Raw genomic sequence first — 10,705 nt, 5'->3', positions numbered from 1 at the left:
TGCCATTTGAGTTAGTCTGTTTTTTAAGGTGCTGTTTTCTTCAGTTTATTTTTCAGTATTTTTTGGGTCTCCTTTAGCAAGTCATTGACTTGTTTTTCATGGTTTTCTCGCATCCTTCTCATTTCTCTTCCCAATTTTTCCTCTACATCTATAACTTGCTTTTCCAAATCCTTTTTGAGTTCTTCTATGGCCTGGGGCCAGTTCATGTTTTTCTTGGAGGCTTTTGTTGTAGACTCTATGACTTTGTTGTCTTCTTTAGGCTGTATGTTTTGGTCTTCTTTATCACCAAAGAAAGAATCCAAAGTCTGAGACTGAATCTGGGCGCGTTTTCCCTGCCTGGCCATATTCCCAACCCACTAACTTGACCCTTGACTTTTTCAGTGGGGTATGACTGCTTGTAGACTAACGAGTTCTATGTTCCATGTTTGGGGGGGAGGTGCCAGCTTTGTCAGACCCACACTACTCCTTCCCCAAGAACCCCTAGTCCAACTGGGCTTAGATCTTCAGCAGGCTGTTGCACTCCTGCTCTGATCCGGCACTTAATTCCTCCCACCAGTTGGGCCTGGAGCCGGAAGTAACAACAGCTGTAGCTGCCCCACCTCCCCTGCCCCTGGGGCTGAAAGCCGAACCGCGAACTCCTTCCACTCCCGCAGCTTTTCCCACTAACCTTCTCTGCAGACTTTGGTGTTTGTGGGTCGAGGGGTCTGGTAACTGCTGCAGCTCACATATTCAGGGCATTAGGGGCCCCATCCGCCCGACTCCAAGTTTAGTTGTTCCACACCACTCAGGCTGGGCTCTGCTCCACTCCGTTACCTCCCAGCTCCCAGCTCTGTGTGGAATAGACCACACCCAGAGACCATCCAGGGCTGTCCTGGGCTGGAGCCCTGCTTCCCTCTGCTGTTCTGTGGGTTCTGCCATTCTAGAATTGGTTCAGAGCCATTTTTTATAGGTTTTTGGAGGGACTCAGTACGGAGCTCACTGTAGTCCCTGCTTACCAGCTGCCATCTTGGCTCCGCCTCCCGGGTTAGTCTATTTTTAAGGTGTTGCTTTCTTCTGTATTTTTTGGTCTCCTTTGGCAAGCTGTTGACTCATTTTTCATGATTTTCTTTATCCCTCTCATTTCTTTTCCCAATTTTCCTCTACTTCTCTTACTTGATTTTCAAAATCCTTTTTGAGCTCTTCCAGGTCCTGAGACCAATTCATATTTTCCCTGAACACTTTTGATGTGAGATATTTAACTTTATTGTCTTCTTCTGGCTGTATATTTTGATATTCTTTGTCACTAAAGTAAGATTCTATAGTCTGAGAGTTTTATTATGCTCTCTGCTCATTTTCCCAGCCAATCACTTGACTTTTGAGCTCTTTGTCAAGGTAGGACTTTGTCAAAGTAGGAATGGAGAGTGCTCTGTCCCAAGCTTCAGGGGTTTTGCACTGCTGTTTTCCAAGATACTTGTAAGCACCTGTAAATTTTCAGTTCTTCTGAGGTGGTATGATCCCAGGAGAGGCGTTTACTTCTCTACTGGCTTGTGTTCTGGTCTGTGAGTGAACTCAAACACTCTTTTCTTCCTTGGCGTTGCTAGGAGGACTCCCTTTCTACAGATGCCACAAGCTCTGCCACACCAGTGCTCCTCCTCACCCCAGGATCACCAACCAGGACCAGGATCCAGATCCAAGCAGGGCAAAGCAAGAGAATCCTGCCCCAGCACCAGCAAAGACATCCCTGAACTTAGGCTCTGATCAGTCACTTGATTTCCCCCACAATCTGTGAGTCTGGAGCTCTGGAAACAGCAGCTGTGCTGTTCTCTGTTCCCAGAATGGTGAGATTGACCCTTCCCAGAGACCATCCAGGCTGTCTTTGCCTGGATATTTGTTTCACTCTGTCATTTCATGGGTTCTGTAACTCTAGAATTTATTTAGAGTCAATTTTCACCAGTGTTTGGTGGGATTTGGGGGAGATCTCAAGTAAGTCCCTGCTTTTACTCAGCCATCTTGGTGCTGCTCACTCAAAAATTCTTTACCTTTAGCTCACAACTGACTCCTTTTCCTAATTCCCTTATTTCTGTCAGAGACATACTACTTTCCTTCCAGAAATCCATGTTCACCTCAGAGACATTTTTAATTTTTTACTCTACTTCTCCTCCCACCCAATATCTAATCAGTTGCCAAATCTTCTCAATTCTACCTCCCTCACATATATCCCTTTCGCTACACTCACACTTCTCTAATTCAGGTTCTCATCCTCTATCTCTTGAATTGTTGCAAGTCTCTTAATTGGGCTTCTTGTATCTACCCAATCCCCTTTCTAATCCATGCCCAACACCACTACCAAAGTGATATTCCTAAAATACTCTTCTGCTCATAAAAGTCTAGTGGCTCCTCTGGCCCCTAAGATGAAACGCAGACTTTTTGGTTTGACACGTAAAACTTTTCACAATTTGGCTCCAATCTACCTTTTCAAGTATATTTCATATTACTCCCTTCACATACTCTGTGTTCCATGTGCACAGATTGTTCCATGTTTGGATTGCATTCCCTCTCACTGACACCTAATAGAATCCCTGGTTTCCTTCAAAGCTCAGCTCAAATGTCACCTTCTAGACAAGTCCTGTCTTGATCCTCCCGGTACTAGAGCAAACTTCCTCCCCACTGGCTTATATTTCCTTTGTATATATTTTATATCTATTTGAATGTTTCTGTTTCCTCCGGTCTAACAGAAGTCAACTTTTTTTAAAAGATATTTCTCTTATCCCTCGTATAATGCCTGCTACATGCATTTTTAATGTTTTTTGATTAATTGTTCCTCTAGCCAAATATACCCACCTTCTTTAATTTTTCTTCATAGAAAGTGATGAAAACATGACAACCAAGATAGATCATAGTACTCTAAAAGTGATCTGACCAATTTTTGTTGTTCTTCGGTTGTTTTTCAGTTATGTCTAACCCATTGTGACCCCGTTTGGGGATTTCTTGTTTAAAATATTGGAGTGGTTTGCCATTTTCTTCTCCAGCTCATTTTACAGATGAGGAAATTGAGGCAAACAGGGTTAAATGACTTGCCCAAGGTCACACAGTAAGTGCCTGAGGCCAGATTTGAACACAGGTCTTCCTGACTCCAGGCCCAACACTATATTCACCACATCACCTAGCTGCTGTACGTCTGACCAGTTACGAGTATATTATCAGCCATCATCCCCTTAATTTGTGTAGTTGCATTCACAGAAAGAGTGCAAGATTACACACATTGTTTTCCTAGGCACATTAAACTATTGATATGTTAAATGTGCTGTGCAATAACCCCCATAGCTCTTTGTTATATCACTTAATGGTAAGTCAGCTCCCTCCCGATAACTCCTACTGAGGAAGTAAATTTTTGAACTTCAGTATTCTACTTTACCTTTATCTCTCCTAAATCTCATTTTATTATAATAAAAATTAAAACAAAATCCAACACTTGGAAAAATTGATGGTGCCTATCATACAAGGTATTAGCTATCATTAGCTATCGTAAGCTATCCCAGGTAGGGAATTAGCATTTATTAGTGACTACTAAGTGCCAACCACTATGCTAAGCTCTTTACAAATATTATTTCATCTGTAAAAGCTCTAAATATGCTATGTCTTCATCCAAATCACTGGTAAAAATTTGACTGAGGTCAGAGGCCTATGTTATGCCACTAGAAACCTTCTAGGTTGTTATCAATCCCTTAATTGGCATGTTCTCTTTCCCCACATTTCTCCATGAGTTTCACCCTGATTCAATGATGAATGAGATAGCAGGATGCCTCATCTAGCTTAGGTAGCACTTTTTATCTTGAGCCAAGTGAGCAAACCAGATTGCCCATTACAGGACATGTAAGGTTGAATCATGAGAGCAGATCTACAGAGAATGACAGGATGTGTGTGTGTGTGTGTGTGTGTCTGTGTGTGTGTGTGTGTGTGTGGGTGTGGGGGGGTGTGTGTGTGTGGTGTGTGTGTGAGGGGCGGGGCAGAGTAGGAAAACTCTTTCCCCCACAGTGGCTAGTTCTCTCCCATGGCAGGAGACCCAAGCAAACATGATTTAAAGAGTCAGGAGCATCATAGTTTCTGCTATCAAGGATGTTTCCTGAGCTCTTCAGGCAGGCTTTAATTCAATCCATATAAAAACCAAGATAAACCAACACAGACAGTCTATTTCTGGGGAAAGGTGAATGTTGGTTTGGATAATTTATATGACACCACAAACACAAAGAAAGGAAAACTACTAAGTTACCTTCCTCCTTTCCACTATCACTGATTGAAGTAGACAGCACTGTCTGATGGAATTTATTGTTTTTTCTTTTTTTACCAATGTATTTAAAACTTTTTTTTGTACTTATAAATGCCGATTTCTATGACATGCATATATGTGGGCTATATATGTATGTGTGTATATGCATGAAGCTGGGAGTGGATGTTGTTATTTATTTATTTGCTTCTTTATCAGTAATCTTGTTAATATTCAAGGTTTCAATGGAAAAGATGCTTGTTACTCTTCAGAACATTAGCTAACATTCTTTTTGGCTGTTTTCTTCAGTAGTGGGGATGGTTTTGCATTGATCTCTCCCCACTACCTTCCGTGGATTACTTTGGGATAAGTTTACACTTTGGTGTGATAGCTGGATTGAGTAGAATGATTAACTATGGAACCAAGTTAAGTGGATTGTTCGACAGAGGAATTAAATTCATAATTATGGAGTTAGTAGCTCTCAAGTACTAGGCCTTGTATAATTTGTCATAATATAGAACATAAACATATACAAATGTTTCTCTATATGTAGATTGATATAGATATAGATCTGGACCTATGATTTTATTGGTGTGGGGAACTCTTGATGTGGAAATTTCTTCCACCAAAGCAGATTGGCTGTTGGTCTACAACTCATAGTTGTAAGAGAGTTGGCTATAGCACAGAAAAGTTAAGTGTCTTGTCCATAGTCAAATAGCAAATGTTTAGAGGCAAGGCTTAAACCTAGGTCTTTTTGTCTCCAAGGTTTAACCTCTATCCATGTAATTCTGCCTCTCTCTGGGGGAAATATACCATAAAATGCTTTAATCTATAATCCAGGTTACCATTAGTGAGGTATTTTCTCCACTAGTACAGGTCAAAATCTTTCTTTGCCTTTGCAATGCACTGATAAATAATTTGCGGATACCAGAGCAATACTAGGATTATGCATCTCTTTACTTTTGCTACTCGAAATACTCAGATAAGTGGCATAGTGGATAAAATTCTGGGCCTAGAGTCCAGAAGACCTGAGTTCAAATCTGAACTCAGAAACTTGTTAGTTATGTGACCAGGGCAAGTCACTTAAACTACATTTGCTTTAGTTTCCCCAATTATAAAGGAATAATAACAACTCACAGAGTTGTTTTGAGAATTACATGAAACAATATTTGTCAAGTGCTTACCACAGTGCCTGACACATAGGAGGTACAATATAAATATTTATTCCCTTCCTTTCCTCATCCTTAATGGTGTCTATTTTTTCAATTTTGAAAGCCCATTTCATCACTTTAATGTTGCAGGGTGTTCATACCCACCAGGCTTCTTTCTGTTGCTTCAGTCCCTGGTAATTACTGATCCTTCTTAAAATCCTGATCTTCTACAATTTTTAGCCCTATATTATCACCGGGAGAAAATTGCTATTTAAAAAATCTGCAATCAACTCTAAAATACATTCCATTCATTTATTGAGACAGATTTTCAATCTACATATCACCCTTCCATAGTTTTAGCTGAGTGGGATACTCCATTCTGGGCAAGGAGATGAACAAAAGAGAAGCTGGGCCGTGTTATTTTTTCTTTTTATAGTTTTTTGTAAGGGGTAAAACAAATTATATTGCCATAGGAATTTCATTTTCCATATATTTTCAGGAAGTTTCTCAGCAGATGTAAAAACTATACCCAAGATAAGATCAGACATAGAAGCACAATTTAAACTGAGTCAAATATAATCTGATTTATAATGCGGATCCCATAGACCACAGCATTTATTAATAAACTGTCTTGGAGGGAAACCTAAGTTAACATTTCAAAACTTATCCCAGTGTGTATCTTTAGCCATATATCTCAGGACATTAAAAATTCCCTACAGCACCTGGAACTGCAAATTTACTTTGCAGAATGTTGGATAATATCAAATCTGCTGGTGCCTTCCTGTATGGGTGAAACTGTGGACCCCACACACAGTCTCAGGGTAATGGAGAAAAGAAAGAAAAGTGAAATGGTAAGAAACATACTTGGGACTTCCCTGGGGATGTAGGCTTCAAAGTGGTAGGGGTTATCTTCCCACCTCATCAAAGTAGTTAAAGCCAGTGGCAGCAAAGATAGATGGACTTTCATTAAAATGCATCTCCATTACATTCATGTGTGTGGCCTGGAACAACCGTTTTAAAGAAAAGGCCCTGCTGCAAATAGTTATGATATACTCTGTAATCCGAGTAATTGTTCACTGCTATCATTTATAGAGATTTAATCTATTTTTAAAACAGCTCAGTTAGACAGTGACATTAAGCACAATGTTCAATTCTGCAAAATTGTGCAATTGATTTTAACATATTTAGTAATTGATTCATCACCATACAACATAACGTAATTTTCCAATCTTGCTTGCTTCGGTTGAGGTAGCTTAGAAATGCTTTACTTCAAAAGCAAGAACAAGAGTGAGGGGGAGGAAACTTTTTGTTCCTGTTTAAAGACTTCCTTCTTTAACTCTTCATTTAAAAGATCTGTGGCTTCAGTGTATCAGCTTTTGCCATTAATGCACGTTAAAAACTGAATGGTAGCATGGACAGAGACTTTTCTCATGGGCAAATCTTGCTTTCTCATGTGTCACATTTATCTATTATATTTCAACTTTTGCCATTTACTATGTACATTGTTGAAGCACCAGTAGATAGCATTGGGGAAACTGATCACAAGACTAACAGTTAGAATCAGAGAAATGTGAAAGGAAAACATGGAGTGAAATCTTAAGAGCCCTTGCAGCTTGAGGATTCTCATCCCCCTCCCCCTGCCAATGCTTTTCTTTTTCTTTTCAAGTTATTTTTCCCCACTTAATAGTATCTTATTTTTCCCCCACTTACACATAAAGATAGTTTTCAACATACACTTTTATAAGATTTTTAGTTCCAAGCAGCTCAAGGAATCTGAGCATGCATCTCATCCTGCTTCCTACCATGAGGGAAAGGAATGTCTAGTCTAGCCACGACAGATGGTGATTCAAAATCTTCATTTGGTAGCTCCTTCCAAAAGTCTATCCCTTTATGGTACCATGACATCAGGGAGGTGATGCCATGACATGCAAATAAATTGGATTTAAGTGAGGGAGGGCTATGGAAAGTCACCAGCCTCACTTTCTCCTCTGGAGCCATCTGGGTCCAGTCCCCAGATATAGATCAGAATAACTGGAGATGGCCCTGGATGCAGTGGGAAACCTCAGCCTTTTTAAGCTAAGGTCTTTAATAGGTCTCACTTTGACTGAGTCAACACCCATTCAGTGATTAAAGTGAGTTAAGAAATGAGGTAGAAAATGAAGCAAGGCATAACACCACCAAAAACAACAATATAATGATGATAAAAGACATTTTATGGGTATCATCATCTCTATTCTACCTATGCAGACAAGTGAGATTCAGAGAGCCTAACTGATGGTCCATGACCATCAAGCTATTAATTTACAGAGGTCGTATTTGAACCCAGGTCTTTCTGACACTGAGTACAATGCTCATAATGTCATAGGCAGCAGATAGTTTGTGTGCTACATTGATACCCATGCAGGAGACCTTGAAGAAGATGCCAGAATATTAAATGAAGTCTTCAATGATCTCCCTGTGCAGAAACCTATGAGAGTCCATAGATAAGATTCACAAAGGACAACAGGGCCAGGATGGATTATGGACTGAATCATTAAAGGAAATGCCCACATCAATGAGATCATGGATCCACTGAAGTATCAACAGTATCAATAACACACACTCATACTGTGTATATAGGTTCTGTCCTACATCCCAGCTATTTTGGGCTTGACATTTGGACTGAGCTTCTTCATAGTTGTGGAGGCCTAAACAAGGGAATTCAGTTATCTCTGATACTGGTAACATCATCGTAATATGTTTGTAAATCAGTCCTCCTGCATGTTTCATACCATATGCATTGCAATTAATATTGCCATTAATTGGTCAGCCAAATTTATGCATATATACATGACTCATACTCAATTGTACACTCATTTCTATTAGAACTAAATGAGGCCCTAAAGGAAAATTGAATTTGTATCCCCAGCATTGTCTGAACCCAGTCATTTGAGTGGGGAGAAAACAGTGTAGTGCCTTTAAAATAAAACTTTCTTGTCCCCCTGTAAGGTAACAGATTCCTTAACCTGAATCTTTTTAAGAAAACATGTTGATCATACCTTTGTAAATGTCACATGTTCATCAAAAGCAAATTAATTGGTTCATGTAGCTTTGAAATAATTTTCCTCTTGAAAAATTTTGGAATCACCCATAGAATAGTGAAAAGAGCAGTGAATTTGGAATGTGAAATCCTGGGTTTGATTCTTGGATGAGCTACTTTCTAACTCTGTAATCTTAGGGAAGATAATAAGTTCCTACTGGGCCTCAGTTGTTTTTATCTGTAAAATGAAGAGATTGGCCTAGATAATTTCTAAGCTCCCTACCAGGGCTCAATCCTATGATTTTCTGGATTTTCCCTGACTTTGGGATCTGTCTTTGTTAGGGAAATTTCATTCATAGTCATTCTGTTATCCCTCATGTCTAGTACTGGAGGCCCTTTTGTGCCTTCCAGGTATTCTCTTCCTTGCAGAGAAAACAGGAAGCCCAGAAATTTGTCATTCAAAATTAGAAACCAGCTGGGCTTTCTCATCATCTCTCTCTAATACTGATGGGGTCAGTATTGGTGGGGTGAGAGTAGGACCAAGACACAAAGCAGGTACCATTCCCTGTCAAAAACTCACACTTATACCAAGTTCCCACATACCTGCTGGTACTGTTGAGCCTAGCCTTCACACATACTGCTTCTTTACTTCTATTGCCCATGTTCTCCAATCTTCAGAAACTCCCCCATTCTGCCTCTCCCATAATAAGATTCGCTCCTCTCACTCTAAACAAAACCAAACAAAAAACAAAACATAACAAAACAAAAACTTCAGGGACTTCCAAGATTCCACAGCTTCCCCACATGATTAAAACCTCTCTCTCTCTCTCTCTCTCTCTCTCTCTCTCTCTCTCTCTCTCTCTCTCTCTCTCTCTCTCTCTCTCTCTCTCTCTCTCTCTCTCTCTCTCGCATAACCAGGGTCAGTCCAATCCAGCCAACCTGGTTGCGATTTCCCTTCCAGTAGCTGGAGGGGAAGATTTGGCTGAGGCCCTCTCCCCCATCTCCTCCCTCTAACCCCCCCCCACACACACACACACCTTTTCCCATGATCTATTGGACCTGGGATCCAGGATGGTGCTCCCCCTCCTTTACCCCAGCATCATGCATCATACAACTAGTATTAACATCATAGAACTGAACCCCGTTTCATGTGTGCCCTCTGGGGGGATACTTCATCGATGCCACCACCAACACAGAATGCCTGCATTCCTTCTGTAAAGCCTGCATCACCCGATACCTGGAGACCAATAAGTACTGTCTCATGCGACACAGGGATCCATAAAACACCTTTGCTCCTGAGCATCAGGTCAGACAAAACCCTCCAAGACATCGATACAAACTAGTCCCTGGACTTTTTAAAGATGAGATGAAACCTTGGTGAGATTTCTATGCAGCCTACCCTCTCACTGAAGTCCCCAATGGCTCCAATGAAGACCGTGGCGAGGTCCTTCCTAGAACAGGAGAAGCAGGGCCAGAGTGCTGAGGAAATCGACAGCCTCTCCATTGAATTTTACGAGGGGGTCGTGTACAGGCAAGAGAAGAAGGGTGCTCTGGAGAACAGGACAGGGGACAAGGAGGAAACGGGGGTACGATTCTTGTGATGCCTATCATTTCTCCGTAACAAGATAAATGTGCCTAAGTATAAAGTGGAGGTGTTGTATGAGGATGAAACTCTGAAGGAATGCTATACACTCATGGGCATTGCCTACGTTTACCTTTGGAGACGGAATGGCCCCCTACCCCTCAAGTACCCAGTCCAGCCAGCCTGTGAACGGCCCCCACTGCCTAGTGTATCTGCTCTTTCAGAATGCACCAACACCAGCGGGGCATCCAAGTGAGAGCCAGTCAGCGACAAGGCCCCCAGACCTGACCACCCTGCCTGCCACCTCCTCTTCCCTACCCAGCCCTGTGACTCCCTCCCATGGGCCTACCACTATCCACCCAGTTTCCCCCAGCCCCACATCTGCACTAGGGGGCACCACCACCAATGGTGGCACCTCGAACTGACTGCATACACCTCCATATACCAGCAGGGGGCGCAAGATGACTACCAATGGTACGCAGTGCCCCGCCTTAAACTGAGGATTAGAATTTTCCTTCCTATGATTTGTGCAGCCTTGCTTCTCTACCCCGCCCCCCTTTTTCTTGACTTCCCCTATTCTCTCCTTGACCCAAGCTAGCTCTGGCGGTGGCGTTGGGTTTTACAAATAAATAAATAAACCAATGAATGGATGAAAACCTATGCATACTTATTTTCTATGGACTAGCCCGATTAATTTAAAAGCTGCAGGA

General features: G+C 41.4%; 1 pseudogene; it reads left to right on the top strand.

Moving 5' to 3' along the window:
• The first annotated feature begins 9,514 nt into the window (after window positions 1–9,514).
• On the top strand, window positions 9,515–10,251 carry LOC118842330 (annotated as a pseudogene).
• The last annotated feature ends 454 nt before the right edge of the window (window positions 10,252–10,705 follow it).

The sequence above is a fragment of the Trichosurus vulpecula genome, chromosome 3 (assembly GCF_011100635.1).
Source record: "Trichosurus vulpecula isolate mTriVul1 chromosome 3, mTriVul1.pri, whole genome shotgun sequence".
In the NCBI taxonomy this organism is placed as follows: Eukaryota; Metazoa; Chordata; class Mammalia; order Diprotodontia; family Phalangeridae; genus Trichosurus; species Trichosurus vulpecula.
This window is presented reverse-complemented; position numbering and strand designations above follow the sequence as displayed.